Source organism: Ursus arctos, unplaced genomic scaffold (genome assembly GCF_023065955.2).
Source record: "Ursus arctos isolate Adak ecotype North America unplaced genomic scaffold, UrsArc2.0 scaffold_29, whole genome shotgun sequence".
NCBI lineage: Eukaryota > Metazoa > Chordata > Mammalia > Carnivora > Ursidae > Ursus > Ursus arctos.
In genome coordinates this window covers 5,153,598-5,175,380 of record NW_026622974.1, presented here as the reverse complement: position 1 = coordinate 5,175,380, position 21,783 = coordinate 5,153,598, and positions in this window count along the sequence as shown.

Genomic DNA, 21,783 nt, shown 5'->3' with positions numbered 1-21,783 from the left:
CTCAAACTCCCAATTTGGGCTTTATATTCTAATGAGCTCCAGTGTCATCTCTGCCCTACCTGTTCACAAATCTGTTTGGAGGCCTGGCTGCCAGGCTAGGCAGCCTGGGGAACAAGGGCAGTCTAAGGCCTGGTACTTTATATCTCTGTCTTCCATGAGAGCTATTAGGCAAGTGAGGCATGTACTTTTCTGAGGCCCTCACCATTTAGCTACAGGATTAGTTCTAGTCCATTTACTCACCAAGTCCGCTGGCCAAACGCTGCGACCAGAAAAGCACATCTCCCTTGCATAATAAATGTTTAATAGCGACAATCGGGATTGACCAGAAAATGCCCCGGTTGGCAGTCCCGAAGCCACACCGGCTCCAGGGAGCGATTAAAGTTCAGCTCCACTGCGCCCTCCTACCTAATCTGCTTGTCTCCAGGCCCTCTGGGCACCAGGCAGCCTTCCTGCCTGCGTCCTCTGCCTCCTGCCCACCCATGACAACAGAGCTGGCAGGAGTGAATCCCACAGCCGCCTCAAGCTCCTCTGCTGTGTTTTTGTACAGTCTGGCCTCCTCCTTCAGCCTGGGAGCTTCCCCTCAGACTGGGGCTCCCTGAGGCACGTCTGTGTCTTTCCCCTCAGACTGGGGCTCCCTGAGGGCAGGGCTGTGTCTTTCCCCTCAGACTGGGGCTCCCTGAGGGCAGGGCTGTGTCTCCCTCTCAACCCCCAACCCCAACCAAGCCTGGGATCTACCTTCTTCACATCTTCCCACGCAGCCCACAGGGAGCTAATGCCACCTGAGGCTGCCCTGTGCCCAGGCCCCAGGCTCATTTGCAAACAAAGACCAGATCTGTGTGACTGCTGGCAGATGTTAAAGATAACCCCACTCGGCCCTTTAGGAATTAGTCTAAAATATACGATTGTATTTCAGGAGCCTTAAGGGTGTTTCTGAAACCTTGGGGCCCAAGACAGTTATAACATATGTCCATTTTAGACTTTGGAAAATAGGGCGCTATAATTGGAAAAGTTAGCGAAGCGCTAAGTACAGGGAGCCGGTCTCTTTACATCTCAAATACCAGGTATTTAGGTGGCTTTCTTGGAACCTGGCATTAGGGACACGTGTGAATGGGCCAGGCTCATTTCTGGGGAGTGGGTGGGTGGGAGAAGCCGGTGAAGGTGCTGGGGCAGGACGGGTAGTGCCATCTCTGGACCCAGAGCTAGCACCCCTGCTGCCTGGCACGCGGACCCCAGACTCACCTCCCTTTTTTCCTTCCTCTTCTCTTCGACCTGGGCTTTCGGCGGTTCCCAGGGGCACTTCAGAGACTCGGGTCTGACGCTTGTGCCCTAAAGCATTCCAGGTCCCGGCCTTTTCTCCAAGGGTGGAATATGGGGCTCTCTTGTTTGGCAGAGCGTGGGGGCTATGCCCTTGGGTGCTGGTGCCAGACTGTCTGAGTTCAAGTCTTCCCATCCCCACTTAGGCAAGTTGCCTAACCTCTCTGGGCCCTGATTTCCTCATCTATAAAATGGGATGAAAGTTATAATACTTACCTCCCAGGGTTGTTGAGATGATTAATGCAATAGCTTAATAAAGCACTTTGCACAGTGCCTGGCACCCAGCAAGGACTCAAGAATGTTCGCTACTATAATTATGTCTTGAAAGGTTTACCGTATCTCCAAAGCAATCTTTCATTAGACCTAGACTCTCAGCTGATCCTGCTCTTCCCGGAGACCCTTCTTATCTCTCTCACCTTGACCTCGTGCTGGGAGCCAGGCAAGGTCCTTTCTGTCACAGTTCATTCCTGGGCTCATTTGTTCATTTATTCCTCCAAGGTTTACTCACGTGCGCATGAGGGAGGCCGTCGTAGACACAAATAGCCTTTGACTGCCAAATGCTGCCCAACCCTGATCTAAGCGATAGGGCACGACCGCAGCTTGATGAAAAAGCAGGGGTGGTCCATGGAGCCCACCCCCATGGAGGAAGCTACAAATCCAAGTGGGAAGGGAAAGGGTAAGCACCTGGCAAGGGTCCAGGGCAGGGCCTGGGGTTCTGGAGGGAAGAGTAGCCACTCTTACGCATTCTAGAGCGTCACCAACTTCCCAGGTCGTGTTTTAGTCTCAAGGCGCAAGGAAGACACATTTGGCATTTTGGTGTAAAAGGAAGCGTGGGGGATTCCGTTTTTCCGGCAGTACCAAGGGCCCTGGGCCATCCACCTGTTTCAGCTACCTCGTGCTGTGTAACAAGCTACCCCAAGATTAGCAGCTGGGTTTGGAGAAGGGGCGTCCCAAGAATCAGTGTTCCAAGAGGACAAGCCCCACTATGCAAATGCTTGCCAAGTCTCTGCTTATAGCCATCACACTTGCTAAGGTCCTATTGGCCAAAGCAAGTCACATAGCCAAGTCTAGAGTCATTGTGAGCAGAGGTCACACAAGGGTGTGAATACTGGGAAGGATGATCTGTTGGAGACCACCAAAGTAAGAATCTACTAAAACATGGGGTTCCCAGCCTCACCAGTGACCAGACACGTCTAGATGTGGCCATTCCACTATACTCATATAGTGAGTATGAAGTTCAGCTGCCGGGACAAAGAAACCCCCAAATATAGAGGCTTCAACAGAATAAAAGTTGATCTGTCCCAGACATGAACATTCAACTAGGTAGTTCATGGGTGATTGGTGGCTTAATCGTGTCAGGTACACACCCTCCTTCAATCTTGTCGTTCTGTCTTCCTCCATGTGCAGCTTTCTCCACGTGATCCAAAATGACTGCTCCAGTTCCTGCCATCACATTTGTATTCCAGCCAGTGGTAAACAGAAAGATGAAAGGGAGCAATCCTTCCTTGCCATCTCATTGGCCAGGACCTAGTCACACAAGCCACATCTAAACTGCAAGGGAAGCAGGAAAATGTAGTCTTTGGTGGAGAGCTCTGTACCCAACCAAAACTTCTGTTACCAAAGAAGAGGAGAAGAGATATAAAGGAATAATTGATGGTCTCAGTCAGGAAACAAATGACCAACCCGAGGATGTTCTGTCTGCCAAAACTGTGAGTTAGCAGGGACCATATTCCTGACATCAGGAGCAGAGATTTAAAAGATGACCCTGAACTATGGCTCATGATAAAAGGAGAAGGGTGGCCCATGGGTGGCAGGCAGCCTGGGCTTTGCAAAATCTGGAGCCAGCTGACCTCCTAGGAGCACAATTTCCTACTGGCTCTATCAACTGCATTGCCCATGGGCGCCCTTGGGCATCTCCAACGCATGGCACAGCAGGGTCCACGGACAGACCCCTCACAGTTCCAAAGAGGATGCCGTGAACTCTCCACCAGATCCCAAAGCGCCGGGGGTGTGCAGGCTCCAAAGGGCTGGGTGGAGTTCTGGGGTGCAGAGGCCACGGGCACGGGTGGCATCCCGCAGTAAACCCGACTCCCTGGCTTTGGAGAGCGACTCTGGTGCCCCCACCGCCCCCGGCTAGCCCACCGCTGTGACCAGCTGGCCAGGGCAGGCAGCTCAGTGGTGCTGATGAAAGGCAGGCCCGAGAGTTGCCCGCTCTCCCTGCCCACAGGCGCTTCTCCTGCCTCGGTTCTGCAGGCGGCCTCGCCATGTGTCATCACCCCAAGCCTGCACAACTCACTGTCTGTGCAGCCGCGTGGCTTCTTCGCGAGCGCACTCCCTCCCTGGCCGTCCCCTCCTTGATGGAAGGCTCTTGGTTTCAGAGCCACAGCAGTGGTCACTCGGTCACCCACGGGGTCTGAGGACAGAGAGCGGGAGAGGACCCTTAGCATCTCGGCAGTATGATGGTGCAGCTTCTGAGCACAACGCTGAAGATACAGGAGCTCTGTTCCCGCAGCTTGGAGGCAAAAGTGGGGCCATAGCCCAGAATCAAGATGAGGTAGAAACCCAGGAAGGGCAGATGTGGGGTGCAACTCGAGGACAAGTCCCACAGCCTGAGCAGCGCAATGTTTCAGTCCCTGGAAACTTCCAGAAGGCAATTCATTCAGGAGAAGGCGCCACAAAGGAGAGGGCAAATGCAGAGACCCTCCCGGCAGGGGATGTCCCTGTTCGAGACTGTCTGTCTAGTTCAAGTAACATGCCAGGTGGGGAGGGAGAAGGCAGTTTCTCAGAAACACTGATTAGGAAGCCGGTCAAGCCCCCCAGGCCTTCCGGACAAAAGAGAAGTCATGTAGCGAGAAACCATCCTTGCCCCACCTGTGACCCCTCCCAGCACATCGTGGCTCTGTGTGGCATTCACATCTGTAAGATGTAAAGCACAACCGAGATAGGCGGGTGTGGACCTCACGCACAGGAGAGGAACATACGGAGATGTGTTCAGGCTTACAAATAGCCAACGAGAGGCCAATGCAAACAAGTTAGCATTTATGCCAATTACCTCCCTTTTTTCATATTTTTTAACAGAGTCTAGTGTGGGGACATCAGAATTGTCTGTCCGCCTGCCCTCGTGGCCCAACTCACTCTTCGGCATCCCCTGTCTGGCCCCGCCTCCATCGCAGGGGACGGGGCCTTGACTTACAGGGTTCCAACCCACAGGCAAGGCTAAGCCGGTCAGATTCTCCCTTTTCAGAATTCTAACTCAGAGACACAGAAATGCTCGGCTGTTGCTAGTGGATTTGGGGTCTCTGTGCTCCCGGGGAGAGCTGGTATAGTGGTCCTGAGTACATTTTTGAAGTAAGGTAAGCCAGTGAGGTGGGACCTGGTCCCACCAGTTACTGACTGCATCTTTGAACAAGTTACTCAGTTTTTTCCATGCCTAAGTTTCTTCATCTGTAAAACGGGGATTGTTATAATCCCTACACCCAAGGGTGGTTGTGAAAATTAAGATAATCCATAGAGATGGTTGGTACTGGGCCTGGGACAAAGTAAGCCCTCGGGACATGTGAGTGGTGAGTTACAAAATGATATGTGCTCAGAGCTGACAGCTTTGCTAAGTCCAAAAGAAAAAAAGAAAGAAAAGAAATACCTGAGGCAGGGAGAGCAGCGAGAGAAGCTGGGGCAGGCAGGCCCGGGAGCCGGAGCTATCTGAGCTCTTGCTGGCTCTCAGTTCCAGTTTCCCTGAAGCCTGACTGTACTTGGCGTCCAGTGTGGGACGCATCCTTACAGTAAACCTCCTACATTGACTTTTGGAAAGCAGTTTGGCAAGCCACATCAAACAGCACAAAACCAGCCTTGCCCGCTGCCCTGGGCACTTATCTTACAGAAATAATTAACGAGGAGAAAAAAGCCACAGGCACAAAGATGTCCAAAGCAGCTTTATTTATAATAATGGAACACTGGAAGCCATCAAAGGCCCGATGATCAAGGAAAAGAAAAGTCCCCGGGACGGAATATTATGCAGCCATTAAGAAGGAAAGGTATTAAGAGTAGTAGCAACATAAAATGGGTATGAGGAATAAGTGAAAAGACAGAACACAAAATTGTAGCAGATTCTGATGACGTTGGGTAAAAAAGAAAAAAGAAAAAAAAGACGTATGTGTGTGGACAGGGCTGGCTACAATTGCCAAAAACGACAAAAACAAGCTTATTCTTGGGCTATCTAAAAGGAAAGGCCCCTGAAGCGAAGGGTCTCCTTCCCAGTCGCCCCCAGCATCCCAGCCCTGGGAAGGGGAAGGTTGGATCCCCTTGGAACTCCCGGTCCCCACAGCCTGCTCCTTGCCAGCCCCACGCCGCCTCTCTAGGGGGAAGATGCTCCGGGCTTGGGCTGCTGGTATTTTTAGCCAGGCCTCTTGCAGTCCAGTGTTCTAGGGTAAAAATAGCTGGGGTGGAGGGCACAGCACTAACTTTGCTGCTTTCTGCCTCCCCCCCACCCCGGACCAGGCGCCTCTTGGTCTTGGAGTTACAACTTCCCGTTGCTTCATTCTGGCTTCATCCCATCTCTTGAGGCCTCCGAGGCCAGGGAGGAATGTTCTAGTCTGATACATCTTGGAACCCTGGCGCTCATGGAGGTCATGTGTTCCATTTTATGGATAAGGAAACTGAGACCCAGATAGGCTATAGGACAAGTCAGGAAGGGGTTGGCCAAAGGAGTCCCAGCCTCACCCACACTCCTTCTTTCTTGCCCCCCCCCGCCCCCCGCCACTGTTCTCACTTAGAGGAGGGAAGAAGATTCACGGAGCAGCCACAGGGGATGTGCATTTGACTCCCAGCTCTCCTGTTAGCGGCGGGATTGGGGCAAGGTCACTTTCCACCCCAGAATGCAGTTTCTACATCTGTGACATGAAAGAGTTAGACAAGACCAGCTCTTGAATCGATGAGCTGCACCCCCCATCCCAGGCTGGAGGCTAGACCTGCCAGCATTATCTCCCGGCTTCCCAGCGCCTGCCGGGGGCTATGAATTGTTAGGCAGGCAGATGGCACAGCTCAAGGATTACCTGTGGCTGTCACTGCCTCTCAGGTGACCTTCTCTCCGTTCCAGGCACACATTTGGTCTCTCAACCTGTTTGGGTACCTTCTTAAAGAACGCACACTAATTCTAACACTAGCTGAGGCCAAATCTAATCAAGGAGGTTAATCTTCCAGCAAAACCAAATCCTACAAGTGTAGTTAAAGGCAACATACATGAGACTGGAGACTGGAGTTCCAGCTGCTAGAAGCTCCCGCGGAGCTTGGTTATCTTGGCAAGAGAGTACCTGAATGTACCTCCCACGCCAGACACTATCCCAGTGGGACGAGCCCTCCACGCGGCTCCCAAGTCTGCTCCCCTCCTGGACCTCCCCCTACCCAGGGCGCCTGTCCTGCACTGCTTGCGCTGGGATTTCAGTCCACAGGCTTGTCTCCCGACTACATGGTTAGTCCCTGCACATGACCCAGCTCACAGCTCTGGTAAGGGTTTAAAGGGAACCAGCCCCAAGTGAGAAATCACAACTCTTGGAGCCAAGAGACCTTGAGCCTAAGGGACTGCGGTGGCAAGCAAGTCACATCATCCCAGACCCAATCTGTTGGGGCATATGTGCTAACATGAGTGTGTGCGTGTACGTGTGTGTGTGCGCGCGTGTGTTCATGCGTGCGTCTGGAGCCCCATGACCGCTCTGAGTGTCCCCAGCATGGGGGCCCAAGCCCTCAGGGTCTGTGATGATGATAGTAAGGGCCACCCCTGAGCTCCATCCTGTATCGCAAACATTGACCTGGAAATCCTACCAGTTCCCTCGTTCCGTCGCAGCCTCTAACTCAAATGGCAAATTTCTGCCGTTAGCCGGCACTTTATCAGTACGGCAACACCGGAAACTCTGCTTATTTCAGGAACAGGCACCCTTCATTAATAAAATGGGGAAACGGATCAGGACGTAATAAAGTGGAGGATTCGGTAGACAAAACATGGAACCTAGGCAGGGGCACTAATCCTGAAGTCCTGCGGCTGAGGGAGAGAGAAGCCCCAGATCAAGGACTCCGGAGGATTCTGAGTCAGGACGTGGAGGTCCTGGGAGCCACGAGGGCTGGAGAGAGGTCTGCACTGCAGTGAGTCCTCAGACCATATGTGAGACACTCTTCATTGTCTGAAGGGGAGATGGCCTGTGGGAAGCTCCCATGGGACCAACCCTCTGTCCTCGTCTCCTGTTGCTCTCCCCTCCTGGCTGCCAGAGGCAGAGCCTGCACCCAGCCTGGCATGCAGAGGAGGGAGAGAAAAGGACAGGGGTGTCCTCATCCAGCCCATCTCTATGTCACCCATGAACAGGACCCGTGGCCTATCCTCACGAGGGCGCAACTGGGATCCCCATAGCATTGAACTCTAACCCAGCGAGTCACCTGGCAGCCCCCCTGGCATAGCCCTGGGCCTCCCGAACCCTCTCTGAAAGCCCAGTGTCCCTTGATATATGTCCACCACATGGGGCCAGGAGGGTGGTGCAGACATTATGGTTTGGAAGAAAGAGCCTGGAAGCTTAGGTTTTCATCTGGACTCTGCCTCTATTAAGCTGTTTCTGTTGTTCTCTGCCTCAGTTTCCCTATCTGTAAAATGTGAATTGCAGACAGGCCCTTGGTGTCTTACTAATCCCACTTGGTAACTGACCTTGGGCAAGTTACTTGACCTCTTTGAACCTGTTTCTTTGCCCTTAAAATGGGGACTCTGATCCATGCCTTGCCTTCCTCACTGGGCTGGTCAAGGGTCAAGTGCATCTGCAAAAGTGCTTTGAACTCAGTGGCTCTTCAGGACCACAGGAGAGCATGGTTATGACCAAGGACATCCCATGCATCCCACTTGGGTCAGGCCCTGCCCTTTGCCACCCTCTGGTGTGTCAAGGAGATGGAAACAACCAGGATCCATTCTGACATGGAGAACGGCCGAGGCACCTAGGCACTGGAGGGGTTCAGTGGCTGAGAAACCCCGGGGACCGGGGCTGACCTAGAAGCCTCCTGGAGGAGGAGACTTACCTTGATGAGTAGCCCTGGCAGTCACTCAGAGAGGGCATGGCTCTGCTCTTGGCCACACCAAACCCCTCAAAGTCCCTTTACCGGGCCTTTTTTTCGTTACAACACATCATCTTATTTGATCTTGAAAACTGCCCATTTTGTTAGTTATTATACATGCACATTGACAGAGAGGTCCCCCCCCCCAAGAGGGCACAGAGGGGAGTCTCAAATGCGGGGCTCAAGAGGCCTGGTGTGGCCCCTCTGAGCATCCCCCGGATGTCTGCTGCCCTCCCCCTTTCTCTCCCCGGCCCTCCCCCACTCCACTACCTGTATGCATCACAAATGCAGTCGGCTCCTTTTATGCCTCTAGGGATCAAAGGGTTAGCTTTGGAAGAAAGACGTGCTGCTTGAAAGCCAAGTGGAGCCAGTCTGCAAACGGCCTTTCCTGCTTCCTTTCCAGGGCTCCGGAGCAAAGCCCCCCTCCCGGAGGGCGGTGGTGGGCGCCCACGCTCCAGTGGCTCCTAGGCCTCCCCTCCCTCCACAACATGCACAGGTGGCCTGAGGGGCCAGGCGCCTAAGGAACGTCGCCCCATGCAGGGTCTCATCACCTTTGCTGGGTAATGAGACCGTGGGACGTGTTGTCCCTGCCGAGCCAGCCACCAGTCATGTGGGAGATGGAGAAAGACAAAGAGTGACGTGGAATGACAGAGAGACGGCGGGTGCAGGAGGAGGAGAAGCTCTCAGAGACAGAGAGCGGGAGAGAAACAGGTGGGCAGAGCGAGAGAGGAGAGCCGGACAGCGGAAGCCTTCCAGACAGGCAGAGGAGATGCCAAAGGAGAAAATGCGGACATGGCAGGGCTAGATAAGGGACAGCGAGAGGGGACCGGGGCAAACACAAGGATGTGAAGGAGAGACTGACAGGCCAAAAAAAAAAGAGAGAGAGAGATGGATTTTTTTTAAGCCAGGGCAAAGATGAAGAGGGAGGAGCAAAGAGGAGGAAAGAGGCGCTAGGGATGTGGAGATGGGCCAGGAGGGCGAGGGAGGGCATCTCGGCTCAGGGCGGTGGCTGCAGGCAGGGCCCTGAGTGGCCTCACTCCCTCACCGAGCAGAGGTTTTGCCAGCCCCGCCCCCCACACTGAGCTCCCCAACACCCGCATGCCCCCCTGGAGGTTAGTCCCTAGCCTCTCCACCAGACCCGCAGCTCCTAGCCCAGGTGAGGCTCCCAAGAGGCTTCTGGAGCAAGGTGGCCTGAAGGGGAGGGACAAGAGCCTGAAAGCTAGCAGACCTCCAGGGGGACGGGTTGGGGGGCACCTCATCAGGAACCCCCGTACCCCTTCCCCACCAGGGAATCAAGTCTATAGCCTCCAGCAAAAACAAAACAACACAACCCCTGGGGGCTGGAAGCCAGAGAGGAGATGGGGCAGGAAGGCAGGCAGGTAATTCCAGCGTTCGTCTGCGCCACCTTCCTTCCAACCCGCCTGCAGACGTCAGAATCGATCTCTGTGGCTGACCCCCTTCACCCTCTGCGCCGTGGCAGGACCTAGACTTTCCGAAGCCAGGACCTCTGGGTCCTCCCTTCCCACCCTGTCACTGACTGGCTGGGTGACCTTGAACCTGTCACTTTTTCCCCCTGAGCCTCATTTTCCTTATCTGTGAAATGGGGAAAAAAACATCATAGTGTCTCCTCATAGGACGGCTGTGAGGATTAGATAAGATTAAGGGGACCTCGTGCTCAGCTCCGCGCCTGGCACGGAGCAGTGCGCCACTGACGGGGTCCCTGCCGTGGCTGTTGCCCACAGCAGTAGCCGTGGCCCTGCCGTTGGTGTGGGATAGGAATTCTGGCCTGCCTGGCTCACGGAGATGCCGTGAGGCTGGTGAGGGCTAGGGGACGGGAAAGGCGTGCTGGCCAGAGATGGCTGAGCGCCTGGTCCACGCAGGCTTCTCGGCCCAGAGCATGGCACAGTGTTAGCCCAGAAGACATTTAAGGACCCATGAAAATGTTTTAATTTATTTTTTTAAGGATTTTATTTATTTATCTTTACAGAGGGAGAGCACACACGAGTGAGGGCAGGGGAGGGGCAGAGGGAAAGAGAATCCCAAGCAGACTCCATGCTGAGCAAAGAGCCCAACGTGGGGCTCAGTCTCATGACCTTCAGATCAGGACCTGAGCCGAAACCAGGTCGGACGCTTAACCTACTGAGCCACCCAGGCGCCCCGATGTTTTAATTTATTTTAAAACGGAAAGGAAAAAATGATTTTTTAAGTCAAAATGTTTTTGTATATAATATGAATATATTTGTCTTTATTCCAACACAGTTACAAAACATAATTTTTGGTATTTGTGGAGGAAGGGACTCACAAAGGCAAAAGTGCCTGTGGCCCAGAAAAGTCATAATGTGGTCCCACCGGCCAGTGCTGCCACTCGGTGAGGGTAGGGCAAAGGCACTCTTGGTGGCCCTAAAGGATGGCCCTGACCAGGGAATACATTTGGGCCAAAGCCCTCCTGGGGCTCTACACCCTGGGAATTGTGGGAAAGGAAGAGAGAAAAGGGAACAGAGACATGAAATAGGAGCCCTTCACCCTCTGCCCTTGGGGAGACCAGACCAAGGGACAGAAATAGCCCTATACCTTAGAAGACCCCTAATCTGAGGGAAAAGCCGATTCTCTGACCTCAGGGAGCCTGTCTGAGGGGAGATACAGCCCTGCCCTCAGGGAGCCCCAGGCTGAGGGGGAGACACAGCCTGACCTCAGGGAGCCTCAGTCTGAGGGGGAGACACAGCCTGACCTCAGGGAGCCTCAGTCTGAGGGGAGATACAGCCCTGCCTCAGGGAGCCCCAGGCTGAGGGGGAGACACAGCCTGACCTCAAGGAGCCTCAGTCTGAGGGGGAGACACAGCCTGACCTCAGGGAGCCTCAGTCTGAGGGGGAGACACAGCCCTGCCCTCAGGGAGCCTCAGTCTGAGGGGGAGACACAGCCCTGACCTCAAGGAGCCTCAGTCTGAGGGGGAGACACAGCCCTGCCTCAGGGAGCCCCAGGCTGAGGGGGAGACACAGCCTGACCTCAAGGAGCCTCAGTCTGAGGGGGAGACACAGCCTGCCCTCAGGGAGCCCCAGTCTGAGGGGGAGACACAGCCCTGACCTCAAGGAGCCTCAGTCTGAGGGGGAGACACAGCCTGACCTCAGGGAGCCCCAGTCTGAGGGGGAGACACAGCCCTGCCCTCAGGGAGCCCCAGTATGAGGGGGAGACACAGCCCTGCCCTCAGGGAGCCCCAGGCTGAGGGGGAGACACAGCCCTGACCTCAAGGAGCCTCGGGCTGAGGGGAGACATGGCCCTGCCCTCAAGGAGCCTCGGGCTGAGGGGAGACATGGCCCTGCCCTCAGGGAGCCCACAGTCAGAAAAGACAGAATACAAAAATTTAAAACACAGCAAGCAGCTGGAGGGAGAAGCCGTTAAAAGGCTGTATCATAATTAGCCGTATGGCCATCAGAGAAGCCTGGAGAGAGCCCCAGATGGCTGGAGGAGGGCAGTCATCTCAGCGGAGACAGAGGCCCTGATCCGAGGCGAGAAGAGCCGTGGAGGCAGTAGCGAAGGGAGATGCTGACACCGTTGTCCTGGAATGAGCCAAATGGAGAGGGGAGAATTGTGGGTCTGGGTACAGAAGGGTCTCAGCGTCCAGCCAAGCCCCTCCATGCCATGCCCACACCTGGGGCCTCCACAGACCACGGCTATCCCCAGGACATCCGTGTCCAGAGCTGCACAGGGACACAGGAGTCACTCCTGGTACAGGGTCAGGTAACCGCACGTCCCAGGTGCCCCCCCCCCCCGCACCCTGGTCAGGCGCCCTGCAGAATTAAATTACCATATTGGAAATAGCAAAGTAAACACCAATAGGTAAAGTGCAAATTAAAGCCGTTCCTCCCAGATACCTTATTTATAGACCTGAGCTCAGTGGCCGCGCCCTCCCGGGCAGGAGCCGCAGGAGCAGAGCACGGCACCTGCCCCGTGCCAGCTCGTTCCCAGGACATCGAGCTTCTTTCTGGCTGCGGTGTGGGCAAGACCTCTCTGGGGTCTGGCTAGCCCCTACACCTGGCCTCCCAGGGGGTGAGGTGGGGGCCATCTAGGTGACCCGGGCTTCCACAGCGCAAGGGCCCTGGGGCCAGTGCCTGATTCGGCTTGCTGTGAGGGAGGGAGTGAGGGCGGGGGGATGTCGGGCCAGAGCTGAGGGGTACAGCGGCCATGGAACAGGTGTTGGGGGTTGAGATCCTACAATGAGGACAAGAGCTAACACTTACATAGTAGTTACTGGGCTAAGTGCTCCCAAGCCTTAGCTTACTTCATCCCGTGAAAGTCTATGACTGTCTCTGTTTTACAGATGGGGATACTGAGGCACAGTGTCCTTACATAACTCCACGGCTACTAAGTGTCCTGTCAGGGCTGCGAAGGAACCCCACAGTTTGTTCACTTAACCATCAGACCCTGCCACTCTGCCGCCTCTCCAGAGCCCTCCCCAACCGATTCGGAAGACTGACTCAGTAGCCCTGTGCCTGCCAGCCTGGCACTCTCTTGGTCTCCAGTGTTTTCCCACCAACATACGTGCCAACCTTCACGTAGGAAAGTGCCTGGCTCCATGCCTTGCCCATTGGCGGGCAGGTGGACCAGCTCAGTCAGGCCCTCCCAGGGCTGGGGGCACAGGGACACCCACACACACTCTCCCTGACCCTCCCCAGGCCTGGCCTGGGTCCCTGCTGCATTGGCGAGGGTGGCAGGCCGAGGCCATGGGACAGAGCACTCTTCCCTGCAATGCCGGCTGGTTGGGGTAAAGCGTGACCTTGGCCTCGTTGGCGTGGTACTCTAACCCACGGAGCACGAGGCCACGGATGGTTAGCCACAGGTTTATTAGTGGAGGGAAGATGTCGGGCCAGGGCCAGGAAACCACACTTTACCCAATTTGCTCATCCCACCAGACCTGGGAAAGCTGTCACCATCTTGGCGGCGGGGAGCCAGGAACAGAAGCTGTGGGCTTGGCAAGAGGGTGGACGGGAAGGAGAAACGGCCACATTTTGTAAAGAAAGGAAAAGGCTCGCCAAAGCCTCATGCTCTCAGCCAATCAGCTACACATCCGAGAGCCATTTCCAGTTGGAAACCAAAGGACACCAGCAGACTGACCCTTTGCAAATATCCCCCACTGCCCGACAAACAGCACATGCTAAAAATAGCCCCTGTCCTGAGGAGGCAGACTGCAGGCACAGCCAAGGGGCAGGCAGACCCAGGGGGCAAGCTCAGCCTGGCTCCCACTGGATGCACCCCTGTCAGGGTCTCCACCTTTTCTTGCCGAGAGCTCCTTATCTATTTGGCTAGGGGCAGGGATAGGACTCTAGTGGTTAAAGGTCAAGAGGCAGCCAGTAGGCTGGGAAGTGCTCCACGAGGTACGGGGCCTTGGCAAAGTCCCTTCCCCCATTCAGGACTCAGCTTCTCCGTCTGCACAGAGGGGACAGCAAGGCTGCCCCGTCTGAGAGCAGAAGCCGCGGGAAGGCGGCCAGCATTGCCATCCCGCACCAGACCCTGCAGGAGTAAGAGGAGCGGCTTTGACCCCGTGCTCTACACTTGACCTGTCCCAGTCCCCGTGACCCTCACGGTCCCCTATGAAGAACGTGAGAGCACTAGCTCCACCTTGCAACTGAGGAAACTGAGGCACGGAGGGGTTGAAGCACTAGCACAGGGTGGCTCATGAGGGCTCAAAGGAGGACTCGAGCCCAGGCAGTTGGGCTCCAGAGCCCGTGTTTTAACCAACTAGACGCTGTAAGAGAAAGAATGTGTCATTCTCAGGGTGGAAATAGAAAGAGGTGTGTGTGTATTGTCCCCAGTGCCCCCAAGAACCCACCACTCCTCCAAGAGACCTTCTAGAAGCCAGAGGCCGGGATGGAGAGGCCAATGACTCCTCCCGTCCCCGCCATCTCTGCTTCTCCCTCGGGGGGCCCAGACAGAGCTGGGGGAGCCACGGCCCAGCTAGCAGGCTGACCAGCGTGGGAAACGTGCCCCGGTCAGAGAGCCTGGGTGGGGTGGGGGTAGCGGGCTGCCAGCCATGTGGTCCCCAGCCCACGCACTGTCTGGCCGACTGGGGGGTGGGATGGGGGGCCCATAAATAGCAGGCCTCTCACCGGTGTTGGGAACAGAAACCCAATCCAAACAGTGTGGTGAGTCGGGGCTTTCCAGAGTAACCGCAACCCCCGGGGGCCTGGAGGCAGCTGCGGGGGCCCCCTTCTCCTCGTGAGTCTCCAAAAGGATCAGGTCATCTTGGGGAGAAAGCCTACCTGGACCCAATCCCAGAATCCTTCGAGGCTCAGGACGGAATGTTAACAGGTGACCGAACACCAGCAGGTGGTATTTATTGAGCACCTACTTGGTGCCCGGACTGTTCTGAGAGCTTTGTGTGGATTATCCCAGTTCACTTCACCACAGTCATAGGAAATAGGCCTCTCATTTCATCCATTTTACGGAGGAGGAAATTGAGGCAGAGAAGGGTGAAGCGTGTGACTCCAGGTCACACAGTAAGAATGTGCTGGATGTAAGATGTGAACTCAGGCCACCGGCTGGGCTCGGAGGCACAGACCAGTCACACTGGGTCTTACACTTGAGGTCATCTTGCCGGAGTGGGGAGAGGGGTCCCAACATCCAAGAAGGCAGTATGGGTTCAAGGCGCATGGACCGAAGGCCCCCAGAAAGGGCTGGGACTTCTGCCGTATGGAACTTAAACACATCCTCTGACAGAACAGAGCCTGAAAAGCAAGGGATGGGGCAGGCAGGGCTGGGGGTGTCCAGCAGGGCTAACCTGCTGCATGCTGGCTCAGCCTTGCAGGTGAGGCCCCTGTTCCTGGAGGAAGTGGTGGGGAGGAAGCCCCAAGGCTATCCAGAAGGCTACACTGAGTCCCCAGGACTCAAGGGTCCCTCAGGGGCCCTTGTAGGTTGTTGAGGCCCAGAGGGGAAGTTCATGGTCCACTGTTGCTGCCCTTTTGAGATTTTTATCAGACCCAGGTACCACTCCTGCCACACAGACCTCACCACACTTGGGACTCTTTTGTGTGTTTGCCTGTTTCGAGCGGCTATGCCTCCCCCCGGGTCCCTCCTTAGGACACTCACGACGCTGATTTGCAGGCCTGGTGAAGACCTTCATTTCTCTTTCCCTTCTAGGATTCATTGCCAGTGGCCCGTGAGGACGTGGAAAAACCTGGACAGAAGCCTAATGTCTCTGAGTTCTTGGAATGAGGAAGCCTGGGTACATGTGGGGCAGGGGCAGGTGGCAGCCTGTGGCCTGGGTTCCAAGAGCACGGGTGAAGGTGCCCACCTCTCTCCTGGGAAGACATGGGTGGGTGGGGGAAACCAGACCCCTACCATGGCTCCTGGGCATTCCTGGAGGAGGTGTCCTGGGCAGGTGCTAGGCATTTTGGGGCGGGGGCGGGGGAAGAGGTCACCATCTGGAGGACAAGGGAAGATAGGAGAGGGAAGGCTTTCTCAGAATTGGGTTCAAGGAAGAGGACGCAGGCTGGCAGGTCTCCCTCAAACCAAATGCCCGGCTTGCTCTCCCTCCTCGGAAAGGCTGGCTCTCTACCCAGCTGACCCAAGAAGCTGCCTCTCTCCCCCAAGGGAGTAGCGTGGGGTGGGACTGACCCTTAGGGCTCCCTCTCCTGCTCCCCACATTCTTGGCAGGAAAGTGGGGTAAAAGGAGGACAGCTCCGGGCCCCACCTCAGTATCCCAAGCCCTTCTGCTCCAGGTGCCCATTATAAGGCCTCCTGGGCCAGGTTGGGCTGGCAGCGGCACAGCGAGCTGGAAATTGGGTCCTTCCCCCCATGGTCTGGGTGCCTGGCACTTAGAAGATGCTTGGTTCGTATTACCTGGAGTGAATAGGTGTTCAGACGTTGCAGGAGGCCTTTTGGAGGAAATTCTAGATGTGGAGTTTAAAGGCAGCCGAGCTCCTCTGGACTCAAAAACTGGGAAGGATCCCAGGCTGAGAGAGAAAGGGCAGCATTTCCCCCAGGCCTCAGAGTCAAGAGGAAGGAAGTGAGTGTGAGCCGGCCAAGGACGGAGCCGCCCAGAGAAGGAGGCTGCACAGAGCCCGAGGCAGGCTACTCGTGGCCACGCGGAACAGAGCTGGGCACGGGAGGGCAGGTGCCTGGGGCTACACTCTCCTGAAGATCACGGTCCTCTGTTCCTCTGACTGTGAGAAAAGAGAGCCTGCGTGGAACCACAGACCCCGGGCTTGGCAGGGCCTCGTCGGCCACCCTCCACCAACCCTAAGATGCCTGGCGGCTGGAGCTTCTGAGGCCAAGTTTTGGCACCCTTCGACCATTCTGCACATGTTTATGGAGCACTGACTGCATGTCACACGCATAGAGGACCTGATCTAGCAGGAAACAAGAGGCAAATCACGGCCATCGCGGGGCTTACATTTTAGTGAAGGGACACAGGCAATGCACAAATCAGTATAGAAGAGCTGCTAAAAAAATAATAAGAAGAAAGCAGAGTAAAGGAAACAGAGAATGCAGGTAGGGGGACAGGAAGTGACACTGGAGCAGAGACGCAAAGCAAGAGACAGGGAGTCACAGCAGCTGGGGGCAGAGCCTGCCAGGCAGAGGGGGCAGCCAGTGCAAGGGCCCTGAGGCAGGAGCTAGTGTGCTACAAATTAAAGAACAGCCAAGAGGCAGCTGGTGGGCTGCAGCGGAGATGGTAGGAGGAAAGATCGGGGGCCCTGGGAAGCCAGGTCAGGCCAAGGCCTATGTGAGGCTGGGGGCTTTTACCTTGAGTGAACAGAAGCTGCTGCAGAGAGAGGGTGGCCACGGGCTGACAGTGTCAGCCAGTCTGAGACTTGCCCTCCGCAACCTTTAGTCCGCTCCTGTAAAAGGAGGACCTGGGAGCAGTGACCTCACAGCACTGCGGCAGGTTTTAAATAAAAGGGTACCTACAGAGGGATCCGTTTGAAACAGCGATGGCTCGACACGTGGTAGGTGATACCAGGTTATTCTGGTGATCCTCAGCGTGGAGTTTCTTCTAAGAAGTCACCCCCAGCAGGCAGCCTTCCTGTGTCTGCCTCCCTGGCCGTGGGAGCTTTCCACGAGGGTCTGGACTTCTCACGAAGCCAATTTTGCTGGGCCTGCCATGTTCTCCAGTATTCCGTCTGATACCCAGGCAGGCATCTCCCCCAGGGCAGGACTGCCCAAGTGAGTGGGGTGGGCGGCAGAAATCAGGCAGCGGGCAGGGAAGAAGTAGCAGGGTGTCCAGGAGGGTATACATGTGGTTGTCGCCTTGTCACGGCTTCTCCCTCCTTCCCAGCATCCGGGGGCAGATCCAGGGGAGCCTCTGTCGGCTGGCAGGGCTGACCCTCGGCCGCCTTGCTCAGGCAGCCAGAGTAGACAGGCTCTTCTCCCTGGTTCCTTGACCAGAGCGGGAGTCACTGTCCTGTACAAACAAATGAGGCTCTGGGCCTGGCTGGGCCTCCCCGGACCCCAGGGTACCCCTGCCTGGGACTGAAAGCAACCTGTGGCTGGTGAGACAGAGACTGGAGCTACCATGGACCACGGGCTGCCAGGGACAGCCTGCTCACTTGTTCCTCATAGAACCTCTCAGTGGATGAGACTGTTGGGGCCACCCTCAGGTCCCCCCGGGCTCCCCCAGATCTCTGTATCGGGCCTGGGCACCCCCCCACCTTCTGTGGCTTTCCCTTCTGTTCACTCTTCCTTGGGTGACTGCCCCAGGCTATGGGAGCTGCTTCGTCGGCAGAACCCAAAGCACCTGGAAGCTTACACCCCCCACAGTGGCCCTTAGCCAATGACTGGGGTGCAGAAGAGCAAGGTCCCCGCTCCCTTATCTCTCGTGGGGAGGACCCTGGCAGAAGCCATCCTCTGCACCCTGGTCAGCCTCATCCTCTCCCATCCCACTTCCCCTAGTTCCTGTCCAGTCTCCTCTCCAGTCCCCCGGGAACACTACCTTAGGAAATCACTGAGCCAGGAATCCCCTCTCAGGATCTGCTTCTGGCGAGCTTGACCTAAGACACCTTCTAGGGTGGTAGTTGTTGGAGGAGGAGTAATAGCTAATATCTACCGAGTGCCTACTGTGTGCAAAATATTGTCTTCAGTATTTTACAGCATGAACCTGACAACAACCGGGGGAGCAGTCACTCCCGTGATCCCCATTTCACAGATGAGGAAACCAAGGCACGGGGAGAATAAGTCAGTTGCCGTGGAGATACTACCGTTATCCTCCTACAGGTGAGTGGCAGAGTCAGGGTTCTTGCTCCATACCCCTTCTAGAAAGGCTGGAGCACACACAGACACATTTTGACGATGCGGCACGTGGGGCTAATGGGCCAAGTCCCAGCAGACACGCGCCTGCCCCCTGGATAGGCACTCGGAGATTGTCCTGTGACATGGGATGGCTACAGACCCAGGACAGCCTCGATTTGTTTGTCCTCACGGGCTCATCAAGGGCGAGCTCAGGGATATTTCTCGTCCAGTCTCTTTTTCACATTCAAAGGGACTGGGCCCAGGGTGGCCCATCGCGTGAGGGAAGCCCTCGGTCTCCAGATGCTCAGCCATTGCTTGGCACATCCCATGCTCATAAAAAAAAATCTGCTGAATAAATACACAAATGACTTCAGGACTAAAGGTGGGGCCATGAACCGAGGCTCCGCAAAGCCAGATTTTTGGTGGAGAAAACTAAATATGCATATGGACATTAAATTGAATCAACAGAGAATACTGTTCCCAATAATCTCTGAACAAACAAAATCATAATCAGTTCCAGAACTGCGAGCACTAGGGCCCCCACCCTCGGCCACTTGCTTTGCCAGGAGGTGCGGGAGCCCCAGACAGGCAGGATGGACAGACCCTGACCTCTCGGAACGCAGGCTACTTGGGCTGGGGTCTTGAGGAGGCCCGGGGAGCGTCGTGACCATCAGGACCCCAGGAGAAGGGAGTGTCCAGCACAGGGCAGCTGCATTTTTACATTTTCAACGAAACAACCAGATGCCCTCTGTGAGCCAGCTCTGCTCCACCCCCTCCCGGGCCCCCACACCAGCTCAGCTGGTCCCTGGGCCACAGATGCCTTCAAGGAGATCTTCTGCCACCTCATGCACCCCAGGCAAGAGCCCTTTCAGTCCCAGCGTCAGAAAGGAGAACCCAGCCAAGCCCACCGGGCGGATTCAGCGAGAGAATCCTGCCCCCTCTCTGGACCCCTCTCGCCAGCTCTCGCCGTCTCCCAAAGCGGCTTCCCCTGTGTATGCATGCAGGCGGCCCTCCTTGTCTAGTGGCAGACGTTCAATGTGCCCTTTGTCACAAACCCCTTTCAAAAGCAAAGCTATTCAGACGGGGCAGCAAACTTTGGGACGACTCATTATCAGGCTGGGCAGCAGCTGGCCGACTGACTCCCTCCTCTCCCCATCTCCATCCTTCCTTGCGGTGGGAGTGACATGGGGGACCAGCCTGAGTGGGAGCTCCCCTCCAGGGCTTCCTGTGGGGGGTGGGGGCGTGGCCAAGACTCCAGCAGAGCCTGGCTGACCGGGCCCTCGTGGCTTTTAGTGGTGTCCCTGCCATGCACTGTCCTCTGAGAAGTGCGCCAACCTAGGCACCCAGGGTCAGGTGGGGGTAGATACCCACTGTCCAGAAGCAGGCAGATCCATTTCCTCAGGGCTGCAGAAGGCTGGGAGGGCCCTGCTCCCCATCAGTCTGATCCCTCTTCCTAGGGCAGCCAGCAGAGAAGGGGGCCCTGGGCCAGCACCATGCCAGGCAGAGTAGTTAGTCGACAGACACTACTGAGTAACAAAGCAGGCGGTGTCTACCTACTAATGACACTGTCCCCCCAGGAGCACGGACCCAGGCCACAGCCTCCAGGATAGGAGGACACACCTGTGCTCAAGCCCCAGCCCAAAGCTGGAAGCAACCCTCCCTCCCCTCTGGACATGCCCTCCTGAGCCCTGGCCTGTGAGGGCACTTCCTTTCTCCCCCTTCCCCAGCCCTCCACACCATTCTCTTCTCATTTTTCTTTCTCAGTCCCCATCCCTCTGTCTCTTCTCCCTTCCATCTACTCCACAGACATTTTCTGCACTCATACCCTGTGCTGGGCCCTGTGGGAACAGATTGATGAGGCCCTGGTCCCTGCCCCCAGGCAAGCACGTGGCAGGCAGTCATGATACCTACAGTTTAGCTGCAAGGGTTCCAGAGTCCCTGTCCTGCCTGGCAAAGGGAGCAGGCTTCCTTGAGGAGGGACCGTTGAGATGAGTCTTTAAACTGAGGGTTGCTGGGTGGGGGGATGGGGTAACTGGGTGATGGACCTTAAGGAGGGCACGGGATGGAATGAGCACTTGGTGTCATATAAGACTGATGAATCACTGACCTCTACCTCTGAAACTAAGAATACATTACATGTTAATTAACTGAATTTAAATAAATTTTTAAAAAATGTATAGGAGGTTAGGAAACGGAGAAGGGGAGGTGGGGGGGGTGGTATTGTGGCTGGACGGACAAGGGCCTGGAAACCAGATGGAGCTTGGCACGGTGGGAAGGGGGCCCAGAGACCCAGAATGGCTGAAGCAGAGTCAGACCCGGGGTCCTCGGGCCCTCGTCACCTCGTCCAGTCCGGGACTCACTTCTCCCCCCTTTTGCCTGGACCTGTAGCAGAATAGCTTTCCAGACGTGGTCAGCAGGAAGGCACGGGAGAGGGGTGTTTGGAGTCAGTGCCCGGCTCTACCACCTGTAGGGGGCGCTCCCAGTCTCTCTGCCCAGCCCCTCCCCCCTTCTCCCCAGCATCAGTCCCCCGCTACCTGCAGTTCTGGCAACTGCTGTCCCCGCAGGCCTGGCTGCAGGGTAGGCCTGGGATCAGAGACAGCCAATCGCAGGATGCCCCCTTGGCCGGAATGATGGGCCCCAGGATGGGCACGTGATTCGAGGCCTTGCCTGGGTGTTCCCTCCAGCCACCAGGGAGGAAGGATGCTCGGTAAACCTCAGCAGAGAGCAGTCACAGAGTCGGGGTGCAGATTCAGTCAGGGACTAATCATGAGCTAGAAAGCGTTTCATTCAGTGCCTCTTGTCAAAGCTCAGCTCATGTTACCCTTCTGTTTCTGTTTTCTCTTTCCTTCCTAGCTGCACATCCCCAAGAGTCCGGGGCGAGTCCAACAGGCCCCCCCTGGTACACAGGGGGACACGGAGGCCTGGAGAGAGGCTGTGACTCACTTTCTCCCTAAGTCTCCCGTGCTGCTCGGCCCACGGAGGTGGCTTCCCCACGGCGACAGGTGTGTGACTCTTTCTGCGCAGGCCGCAACTCCGAGGACCCGCAAGCTGTCCACTCTGCTGTGGCCGAGCAGAGAGGCCGAGTGAAGACCCCCTCGGTGCCTCCCACGTCACACGGTCCTCCCCCACGCGTGTCCTCCCGCTCTGCTCCGCGGGGCTGGCTTCTGTGGG